This window comes from Camelina sativa, chromosome 1, assembly GCF_030686135.1.
Source record: "Camelina sativa cultivar CO46 ecotype springtype chromosome 1, ASM3068613v1".
Classification (NCBI taxonomy): domain Eukaryota; kingdom Viridiplantae; phylum Streptophyta; class Magnoliopsida; order Brassicales; family Brassicaceae; genus Camelina; species Camelina sativa.
The window spans coordinates 16,760,348-16,771,830 of NC_141880.1; the positions used below are offsets into that span (position 1 = coordinate 16,760,348).

An 11,483-nucleotide genomic window follows, 5' to 3' on the forward strand; every position below is an offset into this window, starting at 1 on the left:
TCAGACAATTTTTTAGATATAGTAGAGATGTGAGAACAGAGGAGGGATGCGGCAGCTGCCGAAGTATTCAAGTTAGAGGTTTGTGTGTCAGTGGAAAAAGACATTAATGTGTTTATAGCACACAGTAGATAAGAAATATTAATGTGTTTGTCAATTAAGCCTAAACTAGGTATATATATATACTTAATACTTGACGGAAACGGAATATTTATAAAGTGGTTTTTGCCCAAACTACTTTAGACACGGTATAACATATGATGAGCACGCTTTATAACAAAAATGACTATTAAATACTCTTGATATACCGTAAAAAAAAAAAAACTCTTAGAAATAAAATTATTCGTGATTATCAACTAAATATGTCACTAAAGTTCTGTTTTATCGGTTTACAAGCCATGAGTTACCAGTCCTATTCGTCTATTCGAGGAGATGCTTTATATTTTCAGTCTCGGCCCTACTATAAGACAGACAAAGCTTCTGTTTTATGCCACACATTATTAAGTAAAAAATTGAGACCATATTGTTGAATATGTTATTAGTCTAGTACTCTAATGGCATTTATAATACCAAATTACCACTACATGCAATTCTGAAGGCATATGGTTCGACTCCTCATGCTTCCATTTTTTATTTAGTTTTTTTTTTCTCCCTTCTTATTTCCAAAATCTTCTCCATCTTTTACATACTTTTGTTCTACTTTTACCTTTATTACTTTATTAATCACATATACAACCTGAAAAATATTACTGAAACAAAAAATAATCATTAAAAACTATGTAAAAGTTTCACAATTTTTAATAATTATACTTTTATAAATTTGTTTTAGGCCACATAAAACATAGGACCGACCCTGTATATTTTATTCATGAATATGTAAACGGTCAATAAACAGTGAACGAATGAGATCTCAGATCACAAGTGTTTAAAGGATTGAGGTTTTGACAAGTAGACAAAAAAACGAGTTTATTCAATGTATAGCTTACCATTACGATTCACAGCTATGTTAGATCTCTAAGACTTTGAGGATTGGTGTCGTATGTCTCGTGAAGTCGATATTCTTAGGTCAGTCTTTTCTTGTCAAGCGAAACAATGAATAATGCTAAACTATTTAGGGTTTTCAGCTTTTATACAAACTCTAAACGACAAAATCTTCTAGTATCTAATTGGTATTTACTAATAATTACTAAATATTTTTTATTATCTTTTAAAGCTTCTAGATGTATTCAAAGGGTTTAGTTTAAATTTCAAAACAAGGTGGACAATGGTTACCTGTAGTAGGCTCTTGTAGGTTGTAGCCAAACCCAAAGTCGAGTATCTGCTTTGATGTCTGTATCCTCTGTTGAATCCCAAACAATGCCTGCAGTGAAGATGGATGTTCTCCTTTGTTGACTTGAGTACCTGAAAAGCCAAAAAACGTGAATGTTCTCCTTAGTTGACTTGAGTTTATACAAACTCTAAGATATGTAAGAGTGATGGCTCTAAAAGTCAGTGCACAGCTTTGGCTTAGGTTACAACTTCGTGATACCTTTTCAGCCATAGTTATTGAAATGAAAAAAAATCAGTCATGTATCAAGTAATCAAATTACAAAAGAAACGGGGAAGATATGGAATAGGATACTGGCTCAAGAGCTCAAGATACATACATACCTCACGAAGCTGCTCAACTTCAAAATTCAGAGTTTTCTTAAGCCCGAAGAGCTCCTGTAAAGCATCGAGGAAGAGTTTATATATCGAGTATCAAAACAGTTCAAGAGGAAAGCTTTTGTACAGAATTAAACTGATCCCGACAAAGCAATACTATAGTGGCCTGTGCTAAGGATAGAAAATCCCAAGTCAAAATTCATCGGACAAAAAGAGTTTGAACGATAGAGAAGACCAAATAAAGGAGAATTATCGAAACACTTGAGAGAAAATGTTAAATCATTGGCAAATAGTTCCGAGAGGCTAACATATGGTACCAAGGGGATAACGTAAAGTAACAGGAGGCTAGCGTACCTGTTCGAGAGACAAATGTTCGTGGTACCAATGACTGATCGACCGTCCGACTGTCCGACCGACCGTCCGAACATCCGGTCGTCCGCCCGTTGACCATATTGTTGACCGTGTTGACTGAACTTTGACCAACCCTTCTACGTGCATTAATGGGAAGGGAACCCACTAAGAATTATTTTATTGGGTGTTTTTCCGATATTGGGAAAGAAATCCACTAATAAATATGTTATTTTAGCGTTTGGATAGTGGAAATATTTTATTCATGGGATTGTGATAATGGAGAATCCACTAAGTGATATTTTGATCACATTGTGGAGAAGTGGGGGTGGATAATTTTGATCTGCCACTTGTTCTCTCCCATGCATTGAGCTAGGCGTGTGTTCAGCCACTTGAAACCCATGCATTGAGCTAGGCATGTGTTCAGCCACTTGTTTCAACATGCAAAACTTCCTCAACACTTGTCCAGCAAGCAACTCCACTTGTCCTGAGCCAAAATCACACTCATTCCCTATATATAGTGAGCCTTAGTGTGTTTCATTAGCTTCTTTTTGTCTCTTAGACAGAGAGAGAGAGAGCGAGGGTGAGAGCTAGAGAGAGTTTGAGAGAGAGAAGCTCCCTAGCGTCCAAGTGCCGCCATAGGATCGTTTGTGTCAAGTTTTCACCGAGCAGCTGTAGGAGTTTGGATGGTTCTTCCTTCAGCTACGCCAAAGTGAGTATCGATTCATGTGATATGGCACATGATAGGATTTTTGTGTTGAATTTTCGAGTAAGTTGTGTGAGTGTTAGTGCATGTGTGTTTGAGTAAGTGTTTAAGCGCTTTTTCCTTAGAATTTGCAATACAGTGGCTAGATCCTTAAGTCTTTGAGTTAGACCTAAGTGTTTGAGTTGTGTTTGGTGCGAGAGTGAGGTGTGTGTTTAAGATCAATTTTTATCGATATTTTTCCTCAGTTTTGAGTGAGGTTTTTGTGTGTGTCTTGGTTGATTTTTGTTGAGTTTTTCTTAAGTCCGTGTGATAGACTTAAGTGCTTGGTATCGTTTCTTAGTATCTAGATCGATGTCTAGATTGCTAAGTCTTTTTTATTGCGGGATTGTTTGTGAGTTGCATGTTTGTGGGTTGTTTGCATGTTTGGATGTTTGTGTTTATCGTTCAGTATCTAGATTGTGTTCTAGTTTCTTTAGCGTTTGTTATGCTTGTGGGTATTATTGTTGGTGGTATGCATGTTGCATGTTGTTGCATGCGGTTGCATGTTGTTGCATGTGAGGTTGTGGTGAGTGTAGGAGAAAACTTCCCAAAAACCGCGATCTGTGGGGATTGCAAAGACTTGGAGGGACGGGATTGCAGCCTGGGGCCAAGTTCTACTACATGACATTGTAGCCGAGTTCGCCTATCGAGAGAGGCTTGTAAGTGATGTTATATTGTGTGTCTTTGTGGCTGCAAGTATAGGTGTTCACAGGGAAGTAGGTGAAGTGGTGTTGATGTTGACGTGAAGGGCCCTTGCACTTGTGAAAATTGAGGAGATAGTGAAAATGCAAAGAGTTTTTAGCTTCCGCTGGCATATTGTGTTTATGTTTGTAATGGTTTGCTGGGATATTGTGTTTATGCTTGTTATTACTTGCTTCATAGCTTGCTAGTGTGTTGTGTTGATGTTGGGATTGGGTTTGGGGTGTTTTGTCTTCGAGTAGGTTCCCGATCTAACTATGTGTTTAGCACTCATGATGCCATATTTTTTGTGTTGCAGGTAACCTTATTAGGGAAAGCCTTAGAGGGAGAAAAGGGATGTTAGGCCAACCAGTGTACAATTGTATTGCCTTTGTAAGATCATTTTGTAATGTTTATGTTAAACTCGTTTTGGCTCTAGGCTTGGTACCAAAAACGTTTATGGATGTTTTGGAAACCTGTTTTGTGAAATAAATAAAGTATGGTAGTATTTTTGTTAAAGTTGTGTGGTTTCAAATGATATTAGCCTTGTCTGAGTGCTAACACAACGCACCAGACGTGAGGGTTGCAAAGCCTAAGCAGTCTCTGTCGCGGGTGGAATTGTGCTAGTGAGGAACGGTTTGGGCAACTTTCGTCCCTCGACTGGACCACCTCGGCGCAGTTCCCATCGTAGCATCCCGTGGCTGTCCGCTAGCTTGTCCGGTCATAGGATGGGTCAGGGGCATTACAATGTTAGTATCATAGCCTGGTTATGATGCTCACGTGACACATGTTTTCAAATGTTTTATCGAGTAAATGAGTCGCAAAGGCAATTTTAGGAAACTAGTACGTCCTTATGCATTTTAGGTAGATGGGTTTAGGACTTACCCTTAGTTGCGCGTGCAGATGTCGAGTAGTGAGACTGAGGAAGGACATTCATGGGGTGATTCACGAGCTGATGGAGAAGAGTAGCGAGACTCACCAGAGGGTGAAAAATACAATGGTGAAGAGGAATGGCAAGAACCGTTAGAGGGTGAGCCATATGCTACTGAAGAAGAGTGGAGACTCATTTAAAGGTGATCTGTATGATGTTGAAGAAGAAGGGCAGGAAACGTTGGGAGGTGATCCATATGATTTCAAGAGAGAGAAAAGATCAAGAGAGACTGGCGATCAAACGAAAGAGAGGTCGAGTTACTAAAGAAGTGATTCACAAGAATCTTTATACCATGCCCGAGCAAGGCCAATGTACAAGAGAGAAATGATGTTTAATCCTGCCGGTGGAGGAGACCCAATTTACCCGCGATATGATAATCCCATTCGACAACCATCAAGTTCCCACCGGGGGTTACCATAGACGTCATCAGGGAACCATGAGCCGTATGTACCAAGGATTGTGCCACCGAGACAGAGGAACACACTCGAAGAGCCAATACGTCCAGAAAGTAGAGCAAGAGATTGTCTTATATGTGTTCCAAGAGATGTTAGTACTTATGCGACAACAACAGCCTCTGCACCCTAGTGCATCCGAGTCCCTAAGCTTCCTGACGATTGTGAAGATCATGAGGAATTTGGGAACCGAGTTTTTTAAAGGAGGGTCAAGTACGATTGAGGCAGATCAGTGGCTACAAAATCTGGAAAAGAACTTCGGAGCAACCTGATGCCAGGAAGACTATAAGAGGGATGTAGCCGAGTACTACCTTATGAACGATGCAACTGCTTGGTGGACCAGTGTGAAGAGACAATATGGTCATAGGAATCCAACATAGGAAGATTTTTGAGGAGAGTTCGAGTCAAAATATTTTTCACCAGAGGCCAGAGATAGATTGGAGATGGAGTTCATGACTCTAAAGCAAGGTGAGAAGACAATTCGTGAATTCGAGTCAGAGTTCACTTGACTTCGAAGGTATGTGTTCCAAGGAGGAGAAGATGAAGCAGTGATGGTTCAACACTTTTTGAATGCACTACGACCAGATATTCGTAGTAGGCTTGTGGCTGTGAGTTTTAAGCGAGTGGACAAGCTGGCTGAGAGAGTTATGAACGTGGAGAAGGGAATAGAAATGGAGAGGGAAGCCAAGGTTCGAAATTAAGAGAAGAACAAGGCGAAGGTGATGCCAAGTGATGGTCAAATCAAAATAGGAGTCGATCCAGCCAAGGAAGAGAGAGCATAACCTCAAGGAGGGGAGAGATGGTATGTTACTCATGTGGAGAAGCTGGCCACTATCTCTGAGAATGCATAAAAGCAGGACAGAATCACCCGTCGATGCCATCTCACAACAGATGTCATCAGTGCGGCGAGAGAGGCCATTATAAGGCAGCATGCCCGATGATCCATGCCAAGCAGGCAGTAGCTAAATGGGAGTAATCCCCCACAGACCCGTCTCGAGGAAGAACAACTTGTGAAGATTCGAGCTAGAAAGGAGCGTGTGTATCCTTCCCCTTGGGTAGTTAACACTTAAACCCTTATGACTGTGGGTCACCGAGAAGGTAAGTATTGGCTCAAACTATATCTTTGGGCAATTGTGTGTTGTACGCTTTGTGTGTTTGGTTGGTTGCATGTTTGTTGTGTTCCTAGGTTCGTGTAGCGCTTGTAGTGCAAGCCTGAGTTCTAGTTGTTGTGTGTGTAGGAGCCTTCTAGTTAAGTGTTCCTAGCAAGCCTTAGTGTTAGGCCGTGTGAGGAAGCCTTAGTAGTGTAGGAGGAACCCTTTTCCCTAGTAGTGGAACCCGTAAGGTGTTGATTTTGGTCGGTAAAGTTGGATTGGTGGCAAGTTTGGGATCGAGGAAGCAAAGAAGAGAAGGAGAAGAAAATTGAACCAAGGCGAGCTAGTGATATCAACAAAGGGAGCGTTGAAGACCACAAGAATTGGAGAACGAATTTCTATAAGGAGGGGAGAATGTAGTGACCCTTGCTGAGGATAGAAAATCCCAAGTCAAAAAATCATCAGACAAAAAGAGTTTGAAAGATAGAGGAGGCCAAATAAAGGAGAACTGTCAAGACACTTGCGAGAAAATGTTAAATCATCGGCAAATTGTTACGAGAGGCTAATGGGAGGTACCGAGGGGCTAACAGACTGTACCAAGAGGCTAGCATACCTTATATGATCATGAGATCATCCAAGAAGATACCAGATTCTTGATCAAGACAAACGAAGTTTAAGATCAATTATTCCAGCAAAACAACCATTTGGGATACATTTTTACCACATTTAGAGCATATCAAGAAGTGGAATCAGTCCAATCAGAGTTCAGATGAAAGAGTTATTCATTTTACAAATGAGGTGAACTCATGGCTAAGCGATTTGGACCTACGAGCATTCAACAGAGGATTCCGAACAATTCAGAAGGATTCAAGCTATGAAATAAACTGTTATGGAATCTTGATCCATTCTTGAACCACAGAGAATCAGAATTACATTGATATCAGTTCATATGTGAAAGATATGGATATTTCAAGTCAGGGGATCTACCCCAGTCCTAGTTTCACGTCTGAGCCAAAGATCATAACAAAGATCAACTCAGAAACAATTTCGACACGAAACCACTTGGAGGTTGTTAATGAGTCACTTATGTTTCAAAGAAGCCCAATAACACAATATTTGGCCAACAAACCACAAAGTTACGCTTAATTTTCCAAAGGAGGTCAATCTAGTTCTTCACATGAAGAGTTTTAGATCCAATTGGTTTAGGTGCTTCCAGAATTATGTATGACAACCAGGAGTTGTTTCTACTAAGCCCAACGGGAAGAAATGTTAAAGCCCATGTTGTTTCTTAGCAGCAAGTTGGATCAATGAGTCAAAGGAAAAGAAGTTCAAGGATGCAATTAATGGGTTGATTCAAGAGCTTATGGCCAAAGAAAGCATCAAAAATTCTATTGAGGATGATATCTATCAAGTCCAGCCCACTTTGAGCATAATAAAATCCAAAGAAAGCCCCAGATAATCACTTGATTTTGTGTTCAAAGAGGAGTGACGAAAATAGAGTTCAACTCACCTTGGGAAGGGAAACATACATCAAGAGTTGGGTCTTCATTCAACTTAGTATCTTTATTATTTTTTTAGTTTCAAGAATAATCAATACTTGGCTTTGTGACCAAGTTTTTTATCTCTTTATAAACACATGTAATCTCATTTGACAAATCAATCAATCCAGGAAGTCTTTTATCTTTTATTTGAGATTGGTAAACTCCCTTTGTTCCTTTTGGAACTTGTTCTTTCTCCTTGGTGGGTTACATCAATGAGTTTTTGGTATATCAAGTGATTTTGCCGCACTTGACGTTGCGAATTTCTAGTTCAGGATTGAAGAGTCGTTACAAGAGAGTCTAGGGCACAAAGATTTTTGGGATTCGTCTCTCGCCTTGTCATCTGTCTCCGCGAAGCTTCTATCTATAGTTCCACCGCCTTGTTTTGTTTGGTTTGTTTTAAGAGAGTTTGGGACATAAGGAATTTCGAGTTTATCTCATGCCTTATCATCCATCTTCGCGAGCCATCAAAGTTCTAGGATTATCAGTCTAATTACCTTAGAGCATCGATTCCGCCTAGTAGCTATAGGAGTCTGGGTTGTTCTTCCTTCATAGGATCGTTTGTGTCAAGTTTCCGCCAAGTAGCTATAGGAGTCTGGGTTGTTCTTCCTTCAGCTAGGCCAAGGTGAGTGTCGATGCATGTGATATGGCACATAATAGGATTTTTGTGTTGGATTTTCAAGTAAAGTGTGTAAGTGTTGTTGCATGTGTGTTTGGGTAAGTGTTTAAGCGTTTTTTCCTTAGAATTTGTGTTATAGTGGCTAGATCCTTAATTCTTTGAGTTAGACCTAAGTGTTTGAGTTGTGTTTTGTGCGAGAGTGAGGAGAGTGTTTAAGATTGATTTTTATCGATATTTTCTTAAGTTTTGACTGAGATTTTTGTCTGTGTCTTGGTTAATGTTTGTTGAGTTTTTCGTAAGTATTTGTGATAGAATTAAGTGCTTGGTTTTGTTTCTTAGTACCTAGATCGATGTCTAGATAACTAAGTCTCGTTTATTGCGGGATTGTTTGTGAGGTGCATGTTTGTTGGTTGTTGCATGTTTGTATTTATCGCTCAGCCCCTAGACTGTGTTCTAGTTTCTTTAGCGTTTGTTATGCTTGTGGGTATTATTGTTGGTGGTATGCATGTTGCATGTTGTTGCATGCGGTTGCATGTTGTTGCATGTGTTGTTGCGTGTGAGGTTGTGGTGAGTGTAGGCGAAAACTTCCCAAAAACCGCGATCTGTGGGGATTGCGAATACTCGAAAGGACGGGATTGCAGCCTGGGGCCGACTTCTACTAAACGAAGGTGTAGCCGAGTCTGCCTGCCGAGAGGGTCTCGTAAGTGATGTTCTATATTTGCGTGCCTTTTTGGCTGTAAGTATAGGTGTTCACAGGGAAGTAGGTGAAGTGGTGTTGTTGTTGAGGTGAAGGGCCGTTGCACTTGTGAAAATTGAGTAGATGGTGAAGATGCGGAGAGTTGTTAGCTTCCGCTGGCATATTGTGTTTATGCTTCCGAGTAGGTTCCCGATCTCACTGAGTGTTTAGCACTCATGTGCCATATTTTTGTGTTGCAGGTAAACTTAGTCGGAAAAGCCTTAGAGGGAGCAAAAGGACGTTAGGCTAACCGGTGTAGAATTGTATTGTTTTTGTAAGATCATCTTGTAATGTTTATGTTAAACTCTTTTTGGCTCTAGGCTTGGTACCAAAAACGTTTGTGGGTGTTTTAGAAACGTGTTTTGTGAAATAAATAAAGTATGGAAGTGTTTTTGTTAAAGTTGTGTGGTTTCGAATGATATTAGCCTTGTCCGGGCTAACATAATGCACCAGACCACGAGAGTTGCAAAGCCTAAGCAGTCTCAGTCGCGGGTGGAATTGTGCTAGGGAGGACCAGTTGGGAAGCTGCAGCTTTTGTCCCTCAACTGGACCACCTCGGCGTAGTTCCCATCGTAGCATCCCGTGGCTGTCCGTTGGATTGTCCGGTCATAGGACGGTTTGGGGACGTTACAAATACTCTTTGGCACGAAAGTTTGGATAAAGATTGTATATATGTTTGAGAGACAAAACCACAAAATGTAGTAAGATGAATAGAAGCAGTATCATTAGCATCTAGAGGAAGATGGTGTAAAACAAAGTTTTAAAGAGAGAGGTGATATAATTATCAAGTACATAACATAGACTACCACCAATAGGAAGTAAAACTAGAAGAGAATAGTGTAGCTGAAGGTTCCTCCATGGCGATTTCCCCTTTCTGGTTAATGTGCAGCCAAAAGAGAGAACAGATTAAGATAAAAGAAAAACGTCAAGACATCAGTGGGACCTTAAAATTGAATCAAAAATTTAGCAAAAATAGGTCCCAAGTAAGGACCATCTTAACAAATTTTACAAGAACCTAACTTCTCCTTTGAGCCAACAATGTCGTACCAATCTGATGATTCACTCTCTTGTTAACATGACTCAATATCTCAAGAACCTCACATATGAAATAAACACCACTGAGATTTAAGTTCACAATTTCTATAATTCTTGCTAGTACAATTTGAAATCATCTGACCATAAAAATCAGTTGTAAATCTCTAATTACATTTTTAGTTTTCACGAACAGTTAGAAATTCAGAAGACATGGTAAGTGGGAGGCGAAGACGAAGAACAAAAGAAGGTGAAGAACGTTCCATCGGGTAATCCGCAAACCTGTAATTCGTGACAGGCAAGACCGCTCAAATCCGCTGACCAAACGGTTCCTGTACTCTATGCCCACAAAAATTTGAGCTTTAATGACTAGGCCCATATCCGCTCCGCTATGCTTTTTATTGGGCTATGCCCGCAGGCATCTGGCCGTTTGACATCCCTAGTCTATACTCTATAGAGAAAAACTTACAAAGCATTTCAGCTCGAGATTCGGTTTCTAGTGTGCATCAATAAATAACAAACAATTTGGTGTCCATACATTTTTAAACAACATACAAGATACAACCACACACAACAAACATAAACCTGAAATCATTTCTGGTTTAGCTTAACGTAGGACGACTGCCCTTGACGTACTAATCGAACACGAACTGACAAAGCTTTCGCCGACACAATAGATCTAAGCTCTGGATTGGCCCACAACCCTTCGAAAAGATTCTACATTTAACACAAACCACTTTTGAGTCACCGTAAAAATGTAATAGTAAGATATATATACTATCAAATGTAATATCACTATATATATTCTATCAAATACTCTTGAGATACCATACTATATATATATATATTTTTTTTTGTTTTAATTGGTTTGATCAGTAGTTTTATTTTTATGTTTTATGGTATATGCTTTCATTAGGAAACATATTATATGTTAAACCTAAAAAGTTGGAAGAAATATATTTTTGTAACAATGTGATTTAAAAAAAAAAGCAAATTATACACCATATAAGATATAAATAAAATAAAGTATGTAAAAAAAGTTTAATTTATGATTAGTGAGAAAGACATGTGTCACAAATATAGAGCGCCAAGTGTCGCATTGGCAGAAAAAGTTAGAAAAAACATTCTCATATTAATTGGTTTAATTGTTTAAAAGTATGAAAACTTTTTTTTGTTTTAATTGGTTTGATGAGTAGTTTTATTTTTAAGTTTTATGGTATATGCTTTCATTAGGAAACATATTATATGTTAAACCTCAAAAGTTGGAAGAAATATATTTTTGTAACATTGTGATTTTTTTTAAAAAGCAAATTATACACCATATAAAATATATATAAAATAAAGTATGTAAAAAAAGTTTAATTTATGATTAGTGAGAAAGACATGTGTCACAAATATAGAGCGCCAAGTGTCGCATTGGCAGAAAAAGTTAGAAAAAACATTCTCATATTATATAAGATATATATATATATATAATTTTGAGATAAATTAATTTGTGATTATCAACACGAAACTATTATTATTTCTATTTTATTTTGTTTTTCTTAAAATGATTTATCTCTACAGTCGTATGTTGTCAGTTGAACATGTTAGGTCCAGAGGTAGCAACGCTAATCGTTACTCTATTTAATATATTTTAATTATTTTTTTTAATATTATTATAAATTTAAAT

General features: G+C 38.6%; 1 long non-coding RNA gene across 1 annotated transcript; it reads left to right on the top strand.

Annotated features, from left to right (window-relative positions):
• The first annotated feature begins 2,531 nt into the window (after positions 1 to 2,531).
• On the top strand, positions 2,532 to 3,931 carry LOC147950014 (uncharacterized). Its single transcript, XR_015562739.1, has 2 exons — positions 2,532 to 3,393; positions 3,732 to 3,931. It is a non-coding gene; the product is annotated as an uncharacterized LOC147950014 (long non-coding RNA).
• The last annotated feature ends 7,552 nt before the right edge of the window (positions 3,932 to 11,483 follow it).